At 40.3% G+C, this 5,274-nt stretch overlaps 1 pseudogene; it reads left to right on the forward strand.

Annotated features, from left to right (window-relative positions):
* The first annotated feature begins 983 nt into the window (after nucleotides 1-983).
* On the forward strand, nucleotides 984-1,838 carry LOC120573534 (annotated as a pseudogene).
* The last annotated feature ends 3,436 nt before the right edge of the window (nucleotides 1,839-5,274 follow it).

Raw genomic sequence — 5,274 nt, forward strand, 5'->3', positions numbered from 1 at the left:
CTTTCTATTTTTACATCACAAGCTAAGCTGAAGCATTTCAATATGCATTTGAGGTAGCATTACATGGATGTAGGAAAATGAAGACCAGTAAAAAAAAATGAACAAGAACACAACACGGGTGTGGGAAAATATCCATACAGCACAGTATCGCAATATTTTCCGTGGCAATACTGTATCGTTACACAGACGCCAAGTACCGATCTATTATTATTTACAGTATCTGTTGGTCAGTTTGTCTGCTTGACAATCCCATTTTGCAGAAATAAAATTGAAGTGAGATGAACAAACAGAAATTCATCTTTTTAGATAAAACAGATGTTGACAAAGTTTCCTTTTGGGGACATCATTTGAAATTTGGAGAAAAAAAAGCCAATAAATTGCAAAATATCACAGAATATTGCATTTTAATTTTTTAAATGCAATGCGATTTTTAGTTTAAAAATCGTGATAATATCGTATCATGAGGCCTCCGGTGATTCCCACCCTGAGAACACAATACTTATAGCAAATGTAAACCTTTTTAAGGCCTAACGTTTTGATTTTTGAAATTTTAGATTTTCTAAAGACTTTTTAAGACCATTTATTTATATATTTTTTTATTTAGTGATGTTTAAGTCTTTGAGTCTCTAACCTTAATTCGACTGTTTGAACAAGGCATAATGTTCCATTATTAAATTATTTAAATGTATGTGGAGGGGCCATGGTTTGCATTCTTCTGTTGACTGTGGACTCTGTCGTGCTGACGTGTACGGTAAGCGTATTGTCACTTCCGGTGTTCCCGTGTTACAAACGCTAGCTTGCTGCTCCAGCAAAAACTTACTCAACTCTGCTTTATTGTCTAAATTAGCGGCTTTTTGCCTGGATTGCATTTGAATTACAATTGTTCTACTCAAGCACTTATACTTCGCTTCCCTTACAGCGACTGCCTCGCTGATCTTACAGTTGTTAAAACGCTGTTAGCTACTTTAGCTTAGCCATTAGCAATGGTTGATTCCACTCCTGCTCTGTCTTGCTCTGTGTGTCAAATGTTTAGCTATTCCTCTGCCTCCTTTAGTGATAATGATATATGTAATGTAGTATATTCGCTGCTCTGGAGGCAAGGCTTAGTGAGTTTGAGGCACGGCTCTGCATCATGGAATCAGATTCATATGCTTCCGTAGCTAGCCAGCGCCACGTAGCTGAAGCGGGCCAACATACTGTAGCTTCTGCAGCTTCTGCTAGCTGTCCCCCGGCAGACCCCGAGCAGCCGTGCGAGTGGGTGACTGTCCGAGGGAAGCGTAGCGTTAGATCTAAACCAGGGAGTGCACATGATGACGGTCGCTCTAAACCGGAGCATCTTCGCCTCTCTAACAGTTTCTCCCTACTCAGTGATACACCCGCGTGAGAAGCCAATTCTGGTTATTGGGAGCTCTATACTGCGATATGTGAAGCCGGCGGCCCCAGCGGCTGCGGTCACATGTGTCCCCGGGGCTAGAGCGGGCGATATAAAATCCCATCTAAAGCTGCTGGCTAAAAAGAACCGTAAATACAGTAACATCATACTTCACGTAGGTGGTAATGATCGTAAATCGGAGATCACTAAAATTAATGTTGAGTCACTTTGTGCATATGCAAAGACAATGTCAGACGCAGTAGTTTTCTCTGGACCCCTGCCAAACCTGACCAATGATGAAATGTACAGCCGTACGTCATCCTTCCACCGCTGGTTGTCGGGGTGGTGCCCAGCTAATGATGTGGGCTATGTGAATAACTGGAGGGCATTCTGGGGAAAGCCTGGTCTCATTAGGAGAGATGGCATTCATCCCACCTGGGACGGAGACGCTCTCATATCAAAAGATCTGACCGAGTCTATTATCGGTCATAAACCATGACAACCAAAGTTTGATATTAGTAATCAGAGGTGCAGTGCTACGTACCCCTCTGTGCTTCCGTTGGAGCAGTCGCCCACTCATAGTCTAATAAGCACGGTGTCTGTCCCCCGGCTCAGATCGGTTAAATCAAAGGTAAACAAAAGATGCGCTATACTTAACAACCTAATTGGAATTAAAATGACTGCAACGATAGAACAAAATAGGAAAATTAGATGTGGACTATTAAATATTAGATCTCTGTCTTCTAAAGCAGTATTGGTAAATGACTTGATATCAGATAATAAATTGATTTATTTTGTCTTACTGAAACCTGGCTGGGCCATGAAGAATATGTTAGTCTAAATGAAGCCACACCTTCCAGTCATATTAATACTCAAATTCCTAGAGGCTCAGGCCGAGGAGGGGGAGTTTCAGCCATCTTTGATTCAAGCCTGGTAATTAATCCTAAACCTAAACTAAATTATAACTCGTTTGAAAGCCTTGTTCTTAATCTTCAACATCCAAAATGGAAAACATTACAGCCAATTATATTCGTTGTTATTTACAGGGCTCCAGGTCCGTATTTCTGAATATTTATCTGAATTCTCAGAGTTTTTATCATGTTTAGTCCTTAAATCAGACAAAGTACTTATTGTAGGTGATTTTAATATCCATGTGGACATTGACAATGACTGCCTTAGTACTGCTTTCAACTCATTATTAGATTCAATCGGTTTCAGTCAGAGTGTGCACAAGGCATCACACTGTTTTAACCACACCCTCGACCTTGTGCTGGCATATGGTATTGAAATTGAGGATTTAATAATATTTCCACAGAATTCGGTATTATCAGATCATTCTTTAATTACTTTCGAATTCTTACTACCTGACCATACTAAATTAGATAAAAGCTTCTACACTAGATGCCTATCTGACAGTGCTATAGCTAAATTTAAGGAAGATATTCCAACAGCATTTGACTCTATGTCATGCCTTAACATAACGGAGGACCTTTATGTTAACCTTAGTCCCTCCCAAATTGATACATTTGTAGACGGTGCTACGACATGCCTACGGACGACTTTAGACTCTGTTGCTCCCCTCAAAAAGAAGATGATGAAGCAAAGGAAATTAGCACCTTGGTATAACTCCCAAACTCGCAAATTAAAACAAATCTCGCGAAACCTCGAAAGTAAATGGCGTTCCACCAAAGTGGAAGAATCTCGTTTGGATTGGCAAGAAAGTCTCAAAACCTATAGGAAGGCCCTAAGAAAGGCCAGATCAGACTATTACTCATCATTAATAGAAGAAAATAAGAACAACCCAAGGTTTCTTTTCAGCACTGTAGCCAGGCTGACAGAGAGTCACAGCTCTACTGAGTCATCTATTCCTCTAGCTCTGAGTAGTGATGACTTCATGAGCTTCTTTAATGATAAAATTATAACAATTAGAGATAAAATCCATCACCTTTTGCCCTCAACTTCTAATGGTTCACCTTTAAACGCAGGACCACTAGAAAGAACGACTATTCCCGACATATACTTAGACTGCTTTTATCCTATAGACCTTCAACAATTAATGTTAAAGATATCCTCAGCTAAGCCATCTACCTGTCTCTTAGACCCCATCCCAACGAGACTACTCAAAGAAGCGTTACCCGTGGTTAATACTTCATTACTAGATATGATCAATATGTCCTTATTAACAGGTTATGTACCGCAGTCATTTAAAATAGCTGATAAAACCTCTTCTGAAAAAACCCACTCTCGATCCTGAGGTCTTAGCAAATTATAGACCTATATCTAACCTTCCCTTTCTATCCAAGATCCTTGAGAAGGTAGTTGTTAATCAGTTATGTGATTTTCTACATAGCAATAGTTTATTTGATGACTTTCAATCAAGATTTAGAAAGAATCATAGCACAGAGACGGCACTGGTGAAAATTACTAACGACCTTCTAACTGCTGCAGACAAAGGACTTGTCTCCATTAGGGCTGAACGATTAATTGCATTTGCGATAATATCGCGATATGTTAAAACGCGATTTCCTAATCGCAAAGGCTGCGATTTGGTCTCGATTTGATGACTCGCGAGAGCAAATCAGTCTGCACTACGCAGAGAAAGCATTGGCATCAACTTAGCACGCTAACACTACACTGTACCTTGAGCTGATCTCTTTCATTCAAACTTTAACAGCCATTTTAATAAAATGAAGGGTTTTGTTCGGGCTCGAGTCCATACATGCAGTTAATGGATACAGGCACGCAAAACTGAAGGCTCGGTTGGCAAACGAGCTAGCTCTGATTAGCGGTTAGCTCCGGTTAGCGGTTAGCTCCGTTATAAAGATATGGGTGGAGGAGCTGCCACTGAGAGGGGTAACAATCAGACTGATAAATGACGGTTCGGGGAGCTTTCACAGCAGCGTGGCCGCGGTGTTTCAACGGTTTTATTAGTACAGTTAATCCCACGGCAAGACCACCAGCAACTAACGTAACGATAGCCTCTCTGAGCTAGCGCAGTGTTGACGGTGTCGGGACTGTCGGCAAGCAACTTCACGAGGGGGAGGGGCTGGAGGCAGCTCCTCTCTGTGCACTGTAAAAAAATATATGTGTATATACCGTATATGTGTGTTGTGTGTGTGTGTGTGTGTGTGTGTGTATGTATGTATGTATATGTGTGCGTGTGTGTGTATGTATGTATATGTGTGTGTGTGTGTGTGTGTGTGTGTGTATATATATATATATATGTGTATATGTATATATATGTATATGTATATATATGTATATGTATATATATATGTGTATATATATGTGTGTATATATATGTATATATGTGTTTTTACTTATTTAACTGTCTAGTGTGTAATTGTGTGTTGTTCATACTATACAATGATTTATTGTTTGTCTTTGTTGAATAATACAGAAGACAGAGCTTAATAAAATAATCGAATATCGAATCGCAATCGCAATATTTGGGGAAAAAATCGCAATTAGATTATTTTCAAAAATCGTTCAGCCCTAGTCTCCATTCTTGTTTTACTAGATCTTAGTGCTGCATTTGAGACTATTGACCATACAATCCTGTTACAGAGATTGGAGCATTTAGTTGGCATTAAAGGAATCGCTCTAAGCTGGTTTAAGTCCTATTTCTCTGATCGATCTCAATTTGTTAATGTTAATGATAAATCATCCAAGTATGCTAAAGTTAGCCAATGCTCCTCTCCTATGGAACCAGCTCCCAATCTGGGTTTCCGGGGGCAGAAACTTAGTTAGGGAGTGAGGAGTTGCAGCGTCCGCCTAACCAGGCCCACATGCTTCTCTTCATAGTCGTTAGATTAATAATATAACAAAAGTAGAGGGAGGCAGGCCAGCACAGCCTGATCCGGCAGGGGAGAGTTTCAAGCCCGAACAGGCCACCTCTCCTT

Source organism: Perca fluviatilis, chromosome 14 (assembly GCF_010015445.1).
Source record: "Perca fluviatilis chromosome 14, GENO_Pfluv_1.0, whole genome shotgun sequence".
In the NCBI taxonomy this organism is placed as follows: Eukaryota; Metazoa; Chordata; class Actinopteri; order Perciformes; family Percidae; genus Perca; species Perca fluviatilis.